The sequence below is a fragment of the Lemur catta genome, chromosome 20, assembly GCF_020740605.2.
Source record: "Lemur catta isolate mLemCat1 chromosome 20, mLemCat1.pri, whole genome shotgun sequence".
NCBI lineage: Eukaryota > Metazoa > Chordata > Mammalia > Primates > Lemuridae > Lemur > Lemur catta.
The window spans coordinates 15,257,593-15,272,300 of record NC_059147.1 but is presented as its reverse complement, the minus strand read 5'-3'; the positions used below and the strand labels follow the sequence as shown (position 1 = coordinate 15,272,300).

The following is a 14,708-nucleotide window of genomic DNA, read 5'->3' as shown; positions in this document are numbered from 1 at the left end:
AGAATAGAACTTTGTATGTCCAGACGGATTGCCTGGAACCTGGTGGGTGGCCCAACTACCTGGCCCCAGTGGCCCTTATCTTGTTATTTTGTTCAGTAGAGACCTGGCATATAGGCAGAAGCCTGGTAGAACTAGGAGTCAAAGGACTCCCCCAGGGCTGTTGAATTCCATTGCAAACCCTAGCGTGTGCCTTAGGTGCTTCAGGGCACAAGCTCAGGACTCCACCCTGCTCTTTCCACCTTATCTAACCCTGTCTCATTTATCATATTTTTTTGCTTGTTTGTTTGTATTCCATCTAAGATACTGTTCATGAAAATGGCGGTTTCCTGCGGCTTTAACAAAAAAAAAAAATTGAAAAACTTATGCTAAATAAAGAAACCAGTCACAAAAGACGATATATCATATGATTCCATTTAGATGAAATGTCCAGAAGAGCCAAATCTATAGTGACAGAAAGTAGATGAGTGGTTGCCAGTGATTGGGGTTAACAGTTAAAGGGAGCAGGATTTCTTTTGGGGTAAAAAATGTTTTGTTTTTTTTAATGAATTGTGATGATTATTGTGAATATACTAAAAACCATATATACTAAATTGTATGGTATGTGAATTATATCTCAGTGAAGTTGTTAAAAAATCACAGGAAAACCATGATGTGATTCAACCAGTCTGATGCTCAGATTTCCTACATGTCCCCATTTAAGTCTGGACCAGGACAGAAACCCAGGTGTGGCCTGAGCAGCACACAGTGGAACGGGCCTGTCACCTCCACCCCAAGCATCCTACTTCAGTCAATGCCGCTATGAAAGCCATTAGCTCTTTTGATAGGCACAACACTGTGTCGCCTCTCAATTACGTAATCAAATTTATCCCCGTGCTGTTATTAATATAATTTTCTTTGATTCTCTGTCTTTCCCCACTACAGGGCAAACTCCTTGAAGACAGTCTTTAGTTCTAGTTTTTGAATAATGTCAGTTACAGTAACGTCATGCCCAGCATGGTACTTCTTGTTGAGAACTTAAAAATGAATAAGAACTCTTAAGAGATCGCAATTTATTTGGGAAACTGGTACTACCTGATGGAACCAGGGAAGTGTCAGCACAGGAGTTATGTTTGAGCTAGGTCTTCAGTAATGTGTGGACCTCACTAACTACGGAAACAGAAGAGTAAGATGTTCAAGGTAGAAAGAACAGCATTAGAAAAGTTATGGAGCTAAGAAAGAACTTGATGTAATGCCAGAATGGTGAGAAATTTGCTGAGAATTAATTTGAGTGGTCTCAATTTGAGACCACCATTTAGAAAGATAGCATATACCACATCTAGAGTGTTTATACAGCAGGGTCTACTACTTCTCCCTTCCGTTTTAGTCATGATTCTTGGTGGCCACTAAAGCTAGCGTATGGCAGAAGGGAATATGTGGGTTCAAGTACTAGGAAGTCTTGGAGCGGTGGCTTCAGGCGTGGCTGGATCCAGGGGCTCAAAAATAAAATCAGATTATTTGTCTCCTTCCATCTTTTGCTATGGGGGTCTCTGTTTGGCTTACTTCTGTTTGGCTTTTGATACCTGGTGGGAGAAACGGCCACCAGAAGGATCAAATTCCCCTTCTCATACTATATTCATAACAGCAGAGCTCCTCGCTCTCTCTCCCAGAATATATGTAACCCTGGTAAGATTCTAGCCCAGTTTGGGTTACATGCTTTGTCCATGAGTCAGGCACTGTTGTCAAAGTCTGTTTAACAACTGACCAAGGTCATGTATCTACCAACATGGACAGGGAACAGAGTGCTCAAATTGACCCTCAGGTTTAAATGGAGTAAAATGGGCTTCCTGGAAGAACGGAAGAAAAGGGAAGGCAGCCGGGTGGTCCAACATGGTATTAGATTATCCCCTGTGTTTCCTAGGAATTTTTTTTTAGAGTTCAGGCATTAAGCTATGTGTCTGGTACCCTGTTCTTGTGATGTTGGGTTCCAGATCTTAGCCGAGGATTTTACACACACATCTGTTAAATTCCATTTAGCTAGAACACTAACAAGAGAACACCAGTTCATTCCTCTTTTTCGGATCTCAGTTTTCTTATCATCGGGATGGGGATAATAGTGTGGACACTGCAGGCTCGTTAGGAAGATCCATCGGCAACACCCATCATGCACTCAGAGATCATTATTGTTCTTCCCAGGCCAGGGTCAGAGTTTGTCCATTGCTGTTTGCTCAGAACCTTCTCCATCCACACATCATGTTAGTAAACTCTGATCTGCCAAAAGTTCTTCCCGTCCACCCAAAGGCCTGAGACCTCTTGGGAGAGAGCAGGTTGTCCTCCACGTGTCTTCCAGGAAGAGGCTTGGGGCAGGTGGCAGAGCCGCGTCGTCGTTTGCAGATGAAGCCGGGCTCCCTGGCTATCAGCTGCCGTGCTCGGAGGGGCGGCGTTCAGACAAAGAGGCAAATTTAAATTCATGTAATGTTGCTGTTTGTAACATTGAATACTTAAGACATCTGCTCAAAGTCTCGCATTATAAATGAATGGAAAGGATCCAGGAGCGCTTTATTAGATGGGAGCTGTTAAGTGAGCGCCACATATTTCAAAGCAGGATCTTAATCAGACATTATTTATATCTATATTATTTTACAAATTAAAAGCAGTAGAAATAGTCCCCGGAAAGATGTCAGCAAGCAGGGGCAAAGAAAAAAAAAAAAGAAAGAAAGAAAAGAAATGAACCTGAAGCCTCAATAACAGGCTTGCTAGTCCCCTCTGGGGGAGGAGGGGTGAAGAGTTGCAAATTTACCGTCATCGGCAGGTGTGTAAATGTTCCGTTTAAATTAAATGGCACGTGTCATAAAGTAACATGCCGCTGCACATCCCACCCTCTGTTTCTGTTTCGGCTACAGAGTCTATTTTTCTTTCCCTTCCAGCTCAGCCACCTTCTCCTCCCCAACACCGGGTCACCCAAGACTCCTACTTTATTATTTCCTTTTACTTGAGTTCATTATGTTCTGTGATTCAGTGGAAACATAAAAAATGGTTCTTAATTTTAATTAATGGCAAACTTAGAACAGGCCCATTTAATAAATCTGTTCTCTGAACTTAACACATCTCCTGGCCTGTGAGGGCCGCCTGTCATTTTATTAGCTGCAGGAGCCTCCCTGCAGAATGGCTGAGTAATTGACAAAAACTGCAGGTAAGGCAGGAGCCCCGTAATTGATTCATACGATCCCTTCCTCCAAACGCACTGAAGAGTTAATTATTTTTCCTGCAGTTGGGACTCAGCTGTTGTTTCCACTGGGATTAAACAGCTGTCAGCATTGTTAATGACATCAAATTCATGCATTAACATCCTCTCGTTCCCCTTCCCGTATAAAGCGGGGTTGCGGAAATCTCTTCCATGTCCCCCTTTACGAAGGAGTGAAAATCCTGGGAAAGATAACGGCCCTTATTACAAAACCGCAGACCGGAGCTCGCGTTGATGGAAGCTCGTAATGAGTAATTAAGCCGCTTTGCGAAAGTCGGGCTGTCATGTTGGCATTTGGGTACTTACATTCCCCGGTGGAAGCAGCTGGGTAGACTGGGAAGGTGATAAAGGGAGGAAAAATAGAACACTTCTAGAACTATCTCCACTTTTTTTTTTTTTAACAATACAAAACAGAGCTACTAAATAATTAGCCAACCAAAAATGAATTCTTAAAGTATCTGCCAATTTCTTCAAACATCTGTAACAATATGTCTGATGAATAGGAACCCTTCCCTCGTTTTTTTCTTTCTTCTTCTAATTCCTTTTTTTTCTTTTTTAAGAGAATTTTCTTGCTGTCTCAGTCTCCCAAATTATATGAGAACAAACTTCAGGGTTTTAATTTTGTTTGCCTTGTTTTGCTTTGTTTTGTTTTGCAGAGAACTCTCTTAGCAAATGAAAGTTTAAAGCCTGAGTTCGGTTTGAGTAATCGGTTCCTAAGGAAAAAGTAAATGAAAAGTATTTCTGTGTGTCTTCAACAACACAAGTTCCTGTGCAGATATGGGAGCAGGGTCCTGGGGGTGGGTGCTCCAGGGCTTATGGGCTGAGAGTCCCCACTGCCCTTGGAAAACACAACTGGGACATTTCTATCTCCTACTAGGGAGAAATATACATGTGTGGAATTTTTATGTTTTCCTTCAGCTTATTTATTTCACTTAACATTACCTACCCTAGGATTATTTCAAAATAATTTTATTAGTAGTCGGCTTTCTTTTCCCTAGCACAAAACTCATGCAACATTTATGTTGAATGTTTAAAACTCTTTTCTAAAATGTTTCACCTTTCTGGAAAAAAAACCTTGCATTCAAAAAGTGTAAAGTGCTCTTCCCATTTCTGCTCTTGAAAGTGCAGTGTGATTTCATAAATGAAACAATATCAGGAAAATTCAATCTCGCTAATCCTTTCCGACAGAAAAGAAGGAAAATATACTCATCAGAGAACAGATTCCTTTAGATTTGTGTTAGAGAAAAACCATTTCTAATGAACTAACAGCACAGAAGCAAGGCCGTTAAATGAATAACCACCTTGCAGTCCAGATAATAAAATAGGAGAGTTTTATGTGTCACATCAATAAACATCTTAATTAACCAGCACGTGGGTTCTCCCTGATACCTGCCCCATGCCACACTAGCCTTCAGAAAAGTCTAGGTAAAGAAGGAAATTGCTCTGCGTTAAGTTCCGTGACCAGATAGGGCTTCATTTTCCAGAACCGGGTCCAGTTACAATGTGACGAACCCATCTTGGTTCAGATTATCAACCAAAATAAATCACATACTAATTTTTAAACATCATGAGATGCACAGGGAATTATTGCAGTTTTGTTGTGTTTTGTTTTTGATTTAGCACAAACCTAAATATTACTGACTCATAAAAAAAGTCACCTGATGCAATTGCCCAGCCTGAAGAGTAGGATGAATCGTTCCATGGATAGCTAATATTGTCTCATTGGCCAAACCCCGAGACTCACACTTGGTGTCTGGTGTTGGGTCTGCCAGCTCCCCAGCATGGGATGTTTAGGGCGTAGCCTTCCAAGACCCACAACCCAGACCAGGAAGCAGAGGCAATTTATTAGCCCAGCTTCCTGTCCACCGAAGGCCCGGGGAGGCCTTGAAATGGCACAGCTGAAGTCAGATTCCACCAGCGCAGTCACGGCATTTAATGAGGCCTCTCCGGACACACAGAGATGGACATTTCTAGGCTTGTGGGACAGGCTCCCCAGTCCCTCCTCTCTGCTGGTGAGACTCTCACTGAATTCGAAAAAGCCTCTACTATTGGCCTGGCTGGGTCCCTCCTTTTGCTTTGTCATTCTACATTTCAACTCTAGACCAGAATTTATTGCTGCCAATAAAGGACACTTTAACCCCTTAAAAATCCAACATTATTAGGCTTTATAATATAGTTATCAATTAGTGAACACTTATAGGAATGACCTCGTCTGATCCAGGGGTTCTCAAATGTGGCCAATTTTGCCCCTCAGGGGACATCTGGCAATGTTTGGAGACGTTTGTGGTTGTCACAACTTAGGAGAGGGGGCCTGGTGTGCTCCTGGCATCTGGGGGGTAGAGGCCAGGGATGCTCCTCAACATCCCACATGAACAGGCAGCCCCTCGAAACAGAAAATTATCTGGTCCCAGATGTCAACAGTGCTGAGGGTGAGAAACCCCGGCCTGGAGTGTTTCTCAACCTTTTACTTCATCACTGCCCCCACTGCCACCCCAGGATCCTTTTGAGACAGACTTTCCTAATTTCTCTTGCCCATGAAATTGTAATACCATGATTTACTGGAATACCTATTTATGTACCGTATGCCTATCTGTGCTGTATATATTACAAGGGTGAACACTTTTTGTTCCCCACACCTCCCACCCCTCCCAAAACAATTTTGACACCCCTGGATGTGTTGTCACCCTGTTGGGAATGCACAGCCCAGAGATAATCTTTGTCCATAGGCAACACAGAGCCAACCGAAGCCTTCAAACAAGGGAAGGTAGTGATAGAATTCAATTTTTGAAGTGATTCTGGCAGGCACGTGGCGGGTGGGAGGGCATAGACAAGACCTGTGGCTCCGGGAACCATAAGGACTTTGCTGTTAGGACCAAACCTCTTCAGCTCTATCCGGAGCCACCTGTCCCACCCTTTGCCCCTGCCACCCTCCATCCCTGGACGTCCTCCTGTCTTTTAGCTGCCAGTGCTTGAAAACTTCCGTGAAACCTCTTTATGGAGATGATACTTCCTTTCAGTGGTGCATTGGGCCAGTGCCCCTCTCTGGGGTCCACAACATTAACAGCTGGGTTACTCCATCGAACGTAAATTTCAAGATCACATCTTCATTGTCTGTCCTTGCATATCCTGCACGGCTCCTGGTTGAGAGTAGGCACTTGGTAATTATATCTTGGATGAAAGAACGGACGAATGGACGAATGAATGAACAAGAGCTGTTCTTGCAAAGCTCCTTGCACGCTTTAATCTCTCTAGCATCTTGTGAAACACACCTACTTCTTTCTGATCTTCATTTTTTAAGTAGTTTTGAAATGAGAACTGATGGGGCTGCTTTGGCTCCTGGTACCCAAGTTCTCCGCTCACTCCCAGCACTCAGGGCTGTGCGGTCAGAGTCTCAGATCCGGAGCACGTGATGTGCGTGGGCCTGTGACTAACAGCCGCAAGGCACACGATGGCGGCAGCCTGGGAGGCCGACCGAGCAAGTAATTTCTGAAGAAGGGACCCACGAGGCAGAGAATGAGAGGCGTGATGCGGGAGAAGGAGCATGCACTTTGCCGAGACAGCTCTATCTGGGTCTCAGCCGAGGATCTTGAGGTTAAAAGCGTCATGGCCTCGCGTCTCCAAGCCTGAACATCCACACCTGAAACGAAAGACGGTCTCTTGGATGAATGTGATGCTGAAATAAAATAACACAAAGAGGAAATGCCTGGGGCATACTAGGAGCACAACAGATATTACTTCTATCTTCCCCACTCTAGATCTCTTTACTGCAACTACTATTTTAAATACTTTTTCCATGAGGCAAATGTTAGTGCTGATGTTGGCAGCACCGGCTTGATGCCTGGTTCAGATGCGACAGTGCAGGGCAGTGGTCTGATAGCATCCACAGTGTGCATGCGTGCCCCCCCACCTGCCACGCCCTGTTCTTTTTCTCAGGCCCACCAAAAAGGAAGGAACTGGCTGAGACTTGACACCTCTTTTTTGTTCATTTATTTCTTTGAATCTAGCATGTAAGTGTAAGCTCATCAGAGAAGTTTCCCCCTGGCTTGGTACAATCAGGTTTCAACTGAGGCTTACACACACACACACACACACACACACACACACACACACAGGTCAACAGTCAACACAGGCAACCTTTTTGCTGCCTCTGGGCAATTTCATCAGAGGTGTTATGTCACCTCTTTAGCCCCATCTGTGGCATCTCTGGTGCCCGTACGTCTCTGAATCAAGCGTTTGTGTTGAACCACTCATTTTGGCAAGACTTACTCAGACAGGAGAGCCCTCAGAGCTCTCTAAGGAGGAAGCCGGGGAAGGATGGTGTTTGTCAGAAAGGTGTGGGCTCTTGAATTTAAATGGCCTCCCACGGGGAAGCAGAGGAACAGACAACCTTGTAGCATCCTCAGAGGCCCTGAGACCCTCAGGTAATATTATTATAATTTGCCTGATTCATTACGACCACAGAAGTTCCTGGGGTGGCCCTGTCTCTGACCTGGCCCACCAAACAAAGCACACACCAGAAACCATAGATTAGCACAGTGACCCTGTCCCTTCACACACCTCCTCTCTCCATATGTCCTTATTTGGGGGGATTGCTTCATTCGTTTTTCTCTGAGGGGCCTAATACAACATTTTTACAGTTACAACAGTGAAAGGTGTGAGGGGATAGAAGAAGGAAAACAGTGAAAGCTGAGCCTTGAAGGAAGTGCCCAGAGGAAGGGGACCCCCCCGACAGGCTTGGGACCATCCACACAGCAGGGGCTCAGAGGGTGCCCACAAGCATGTGACCACCCTGCATGAGCCCCGTCCTGGCCCCCCAAACACACACTCCCATCTCACCCTCACCCCGCACTCCCTTCTGAGCAGAGTTCTTTCTGGGAAGCAGCAAACACACATAAAAGCAAGGAAACTACAGGGACACATTTTTTCCTATTTTTTTTTTTTAAATTGAGATGAAACTCACGTAACATAAAATTAACCATTTCAAAGTGAACAACTGAGTGGCAGTTAGTACATTCCACGGGTGTACAACTACCACCCTGTACAGTCCCAAAATACTTATATGGGCCGGCAATAAAACCCTATACCCATGAAGCGTTACTCACCATTCCCTCCTCCCGCCAATCTGCTTTCTGTCTCCATGGATTGGACTGTTCTGGGTGTTTCATACAAACAGCCTCATACAATATGCGTGTGGTCTTCACGTCTGGCTCAGCTTATTGTCCTCAAGGTCCGTCTCCATCACAGCATGTGTGAGTACGTCATTCCTTTTTACGGTTGAATAGTATTCCACTGTCTATTAATATTTATATCACAATTTGTTTATCCATTCGTCCATAGACGGACATTTGGGTTGTTTCCACATTTTGGCTCTTGTGAACAGTGCCGCCATGAACATTTACGTATGAGTGTGTGTTGGAGTACCTGTTTCCAGTTCTTTTGGGTGTATACCTAGGCGTGGAAGTGCTGGGTCATGTGGTAATTAATTCTGTTTAACTTTTTGAGGAAGTGTCGAATTCTTTTCCACAGTGGCTGCTCCATCTTACATTCCCACCAGCAATGCACAAGGGTTCGAATTTCTCCATACCCTCACCAACCCTGGCTGGTTTCTCAAGTGCACTTTCACCTCCCTGGCCCCTTCCCTCGCCCCCACATCTGTAAGCTGGTGCAATGATGTCAGGATAGGAGGAGCGGCATCCAACCTTCATTAGCATCTGGTCCCCTTTGTCGCCAAGTCCCCTTGGTCCTACCTGCTCAGCACTTGTCTCTTTTATTCTCAAGCAGATACAGGAGGTGTATCTCTCCCTCTGGAATACCACTTGGGGCTCATTTCGTTTTATGTTACATATATTATAGGTCCCCCCATTTACAAAAAGAATTCAAATCAATATAGAACATTTGAAAAACACAGAGCAGAAAGCACACAGAAGTCAAACATGCCATCCACAGCCCTCCACCCAGAGATAACCCCTGTATTTAATGTATTTCCTTCTAGTACTTGGGGTTTTTTTTTAATATCATGTTAGTTAGGCATTGGTTTGACCCCAAGTGAAAACTACTCCTATTACTAACACCCTCATCATCAACAACAAGATAGAAGCGTGCGTCTGTCCCAGGGTGAGTGGATGGGGAGCTCCTCCATCAAGGGGCTCAGATGCTGTGGCCTCCATGTTGGGATTGGGCTCCTGCCTGGTCTGCTTTTGCTCAAGATTTGATTAGGAGCAGATCCACTTCCCAGAATCTCTTGGAGCTAGCCGGGGTTCCTGCGAGGGTTTTCCAGAGGTTCCACCCAGCCCTGCAAAGAGAGGAGTGTCAAACAAGAGCTCCTACTGGTTGGGTTGAAAGGGTCTTGTTGCTCAGACTTCCCTAAGACAGAGTGGTACCCATCTCTCTCTCAGAGCACGCACAGTGGCACCTGAGGCACAAGATGCCGAAGAACGTATGAAGGTCCCCGGCAGCCCAAGACTTACTTTCTTAGTCCAGAAAGTATTAATAGCACTCAGTGTCCCCATAGGACAACCACACTGCATTTGCCCAAAGGATGTGATAGATAAGTGGAGATAATTAATGTTGCAGGATCAATCAACGTGTGGCCACCTTGTTCCCCAACTCCCACCTCAAGTGCATGCCGGACTGTAGTTATCTGTCACCTTTATAGGCATCTAGGTTTTAAGTCTTCATTGTGAAGTAGGTTGCATTAGCTCCATTTTACAGAGGGAAAAACTGAGGCAGTTGGCCAAACGTGGCTCATTTCCTTCTTGATTTCCACTTCTTTATTTTGAGTAAACATTTTCACTGTTAATTTTATTCCACCAACGTCCTTGGAATGGTTTTAATTCTCTTGGCTACAACCAAGCCTACACAATACCCCTTGAATTGGCAACGTCACAGTCAAACTTCCATTTTCACAAGTAATTGTGCCGCAGTTAATTAAATTGATTGCCTGGCAATCCAGCCTCAATTAAAACACTAATAGTTTATTTATTTATTTCGTCATTCACAAAGTGTTTGTTACCTTCTACCATCTCTCAGGATCCTATTTGTATATCCTGATGGTGGGAATGATAATAACGCAACTGATTATTATTATTGTTAGGTACAGGAACCACACGTGGCACTTCAAATCAGGATCAGAATTCTGACCTTGAAAGGGGGCCTAGATCAGCTCAGTTCTCCCAAGGAGACAGAAGTCTTGGTTTAGCAACTAAATTTGTTGCTTTTTGAATACGTACTTTGCAGGGCTTAGTTTCATCGTCTGAAAAGGAAGAGCAGGACAGGATTATCTTCAACATCCTCTTCAGTTTGAAGAGATTATGATTCTCTAATTCCCTAGGGTTGGGTTTAGTGGGCAGTGTGTAGGAGTTTTGCTATCTCAGGTTTCTCTTGCCTTCAGAAATGTCCAGATAGAGTTATACAAAGTCTCAGGACTGGCCCCACAGCTTGGTTTTGGGTTTATGTATAGATCTGTGCTAAGGAGCTCTTTGCTTCTTCGTCATGGAGGCATTCTGAATGTCATGCAGTAGTACTTTCCAGATCCTTGAAGCCTCATTCAGGTTCTTCCTGTGCAGTCCCATGTCTTGGTCTTGAGCCAGGGTCCTAATAGGGAGGGCGCTTGTGCTGCTGGACTTCCCTGCACTGCACGTGGTCTCCACGATGTCCTGGCTGGGTTCGTTATCTGAAGTGGCTTCGCCTGCGTCTCCCAACCCTGCTTTCTTGTGCCCTCTCTCTGTGCTTGCTATTCCTGCGCCACTTAGTGATCTCTATGTGAATATCCAAAAACGCCAACAGAGCTCTTTCGAGCAGAGTGGAAGGAACAGGGACAGAGCGGGCAGCTGTCCCTGCAGCACCCACCACGTTCAGGACGATGTACATATGAGCATCATTTCAACCCACAATAGCCCATGAGGTAGATACTACCGGCTCTGTTTCCACGAGTGAGGAGCAGAGCAAAGAAGTGAAGACAGTTCCCCTGAGCCACACTGAAGACAGGCCAATTTCAATGTCCTCCATCCATCCACCATACAGGGTGCCTCCCAAAAAGTTAAATGACTCCTTCAAGCATCCTGAGGATTGGGATGCTATGAATCTCTATTCTGCTGGAGAGACCCTCTGAGAACGTCAAGGGCCTGAGTGTTTTGACTGGCAGGATCTTGGTTTTAACATCTGTCTCCTAGGGCCCTGGGCCTACACTGTGTGAAACATGTTCTCTGCAGGATTTGGCCCCCTTGAGCCACGCTGGGGATGGGCTAAACTCTGTGGGATTCGTATTCCTTTTCCTTGGTTCCTCAGAGGAAGGGGGGAAGAAAAAAAAAAAGAAAGAAACAACCAAAAACAGCCTCTTTTGTGCATCCGCCTAAGAAATAGAAATGTGCATTTGCATTCCTTCCAACTTGTGTGTTTGCAAAATACAGACAGGCAAGTTTGAATCACTTTGACTTTGAAAGCATGATTTTGAGCAATTATCTGGGGGAAAAAAAAAAACCTCCTCTTCACTAAATAAGTCTGTCAAAAAGAGTCCTAGTACAGCATGCCACTGCCAGAATACACGTGTGCACTGGTAAACCAGCCCCAACCAATTAAGTAGCGAAATGTCGACTGCATTCAGGCCCTTCCTGGTCCACAGACAGACTTGTGTAAGTTCATTTTCATAGTGGTGTGTATGTATCTTTCGACTTTAACTGACAGATTCCCACAGTGAATAGAGTAGGGAGTTATCAATTACATGGTTAGCTAGGCGCTGCCGTTGTATGCTCCGTGGCTTCTTGACAGAAGAGGCAGAGAAGGAGGGAAGCACTAATATTTCTGATGCAGAAGGACTGTTAATATTTTAGACTGGGCTCCTCAAATATGTATGCTTATTTAGTTAGGAGAAAATGTGCATTTGAATCCTGCAAACCCTAAAGAAGTTTGCATTAATACATAGTGATTACCAGAATATTCTCTTCTAAAATATATTTTATTTATCAAATGAATACCCTTCTGAGTGCCTCTTTATCCTTCCTGTGATGGCTAAATTAATTTCATCCAATTTTGATTTCTGCATGGCAATGTTGTTAACAGTGCCTGAAATAATAAAATTACCCCGAGCAGATTGCGTATAAAACCATTTGCAGAGGGAGAAGCAGTAACTGGTGCTATGGTTCCCTTTGGCTGCAGGGTAATATATTCCTTTGTTTTCCTTTGTGAAATATTTATTGTGGGTCTCCTGTAGCCTGAGTCTGATGTGGATGTGGGCTTGTCTTTTGCTTTTATGGGCTGAGATTGAGAATGACGTCCTAAAATATATCTCCCATTAAAGCATCAGTAGATCTCCACCTTTAGAGATTCCTTCACAGAACCACAGAGTCAGAAAGAGCTGAATGATACACCATGAATTCCCCATCCATTTACCCTTAAATAAATGGAAAACCTAAGCTAAGGAATGGAAGTGTTTGGCAAATAAGCTGGTGGGAGAGCAGGATCTGGAACCAGGGCCTCCTCACTCCTGATCTTGGTCTCCTTCCATGGCATCTTTTCTTGAAATGAGCATTACATTCCCCTCCCCTGGGATGAATATCCTCCTGGGAAGGATGGTACATTATGTGTTTATGAATAAGACCAAACACATACTATGTGTGTGCCTTTTCTGATAGGAAAGACCATGATGCTACAGAAAGAGAGGAAGGGGAGAAGGGATGGGGTGTGTTAGGATCTTGGAACGGATCACGTGGCTAAATGTTCAGCTTGTCTCCCTCTTCTCCTGGCCAAACCACTGGATTATATTTCTAGACACTCCTGCTGTTAGATATGGCCATGTGACTGAGTTCTAGCCAATGGAATTAGCCCCAAGAGGGAACTAGTGTGGATCCCTGAATGACTGCATGGAGCAGACCTCCTTCTGGTCAGTAAGCTATCACAGGAGTGAAAGGTAAATGTCTATTGTGTGAAGCCTCTGTGACTCTGAGATGTACCTGTTACAGCAGGTGGAGTTGTCTTCACTAACACAGAAAGATGGCACTGGTGAAGACTTGCATCCTTTCTGAGAACTGTCTTTTGTCTGTTTTTTCTCTGAGTCCAGTATAACCACGAGCATGACACATGCCCTTGTGCCACATTTGCCACAAGGCAAATGGCTGTGTGGCAGAGCTAGGACTTCTCAGGAGCTTTAACAGGTAACTGGAAGTCCCCCACAGCCAAGAAAGCACTCTCTAGGTCAGGAATCAGCAAACTTTTTCTACAAAGGGACAGATAGTTAATATTTTATGCTTTGTGGACCATATAGTCTCTGTTGCAATTATTGAACTCTGCTGTCGCAGTGGGAAAGCAGCTATAGACAGTACACGAATGAACCGTTGTAGCCGTGTGCCAATAAAACTTTATCCACAAAAGCAGGCAGCAGGCTGGAATTGACCCACATTAGCAGAGAGTCCTGGCATCAACTTTTTTCAGAGAGGTGTGGACAAGTAGGTCAACATTTCTGTCTCAACTGTTTTATTTAATAGTGTATTAATGCAATCTGGCTCTGGGGATCTTTCTACCAAAACTACCACAAGAATCCTCGAGCCTGTACACTAGCACGCAGTTAGAAGTGGTCAGCTGTTCCCCTTTTTCACGATTCCCACTGTGGTGTCTGCATCGCTACCTGGTGTTTCAGGTAAGGAGCAAGCGCATGGGATGCCATAGAAAGAAGAAAGGGAAGAAAGGCCACATGGAGAGTGGAGGGGAAGGACTGACACTTTTCATTCAAGGTTCCAGACCTGATGTCCGGTTTTATTTGCCATTTTATTAATAAGAGGACATGGACTGATATTTGGGCAAAAAGAAAGAACCCTGGACCCTAGCCCAGATCCCTGCCCCCCACCTCCACCACTCCATTAGGTGGCTCTGGCCACCTGTTTTATGGACTTTGTGATTGTTTCAGAACTGCTGACTTGCAAATGGCTTCAGCCCCAGCAGCAGAGGCTGCCTTGGCGTCCGCACGTGATTCCTTCCAGGACTTAACTCTGGAGAGATCTCCATTTCCTGTTGCTTGCGAAGGTTTTACGTGCACAAATGCTCTGTTCTGTCACTCTGTCACAGCGCATTATGTCAGGAAAGAGGAAACAGCTCTGCCTGTAAATCGATGTCACCAGCACGCAGGGTGTTGTGTTGTGTTGTCTCGAATGTGGCTTGTCAACACCACAGGGCTAATAGCAGTGTCAGGGTCCCCGTGCCACAAATCACTTCACATCTCTGGCTAGCGCAGAGCTGTCACTCGTGAGAGTTGCCCAGGCTGCATTCAGAGCAGGCACGGACGTTTATCCGGATGCTCACATCGGAAGGCAGCAGGAGTGCAGAAGTTGCAGCTGACGCCTGCGTTCCAACCGGCTGCCTCCTCCGGTTCAATCAGCCAGGACCCATCTGATAGAAAGACCTTGACTGGCTGAGGAATGCGGATGCTGTGTCAAAAGGTCATGGCTCAGAGCCAAAAATGCACCATGCTGACCTCTAGTTCTCCTTGAGGAGTGGAGGG

General features: G+C 44.9%; 1 protein-coding gene across 1 annotated transcript in view; it reads left to right on the top strand.

Annotated features, from left to right (window-relative positions):
* Nucleotides 1-14,708, top strand: part of WWOX (WW domain containing oxidoreductase) — a 903,487-nt gene that overhangs the window by 689,842 nt on the left and 198,937 nt on the right. The gene's annotated exons all lie outside the window — the stretch shown is intronic.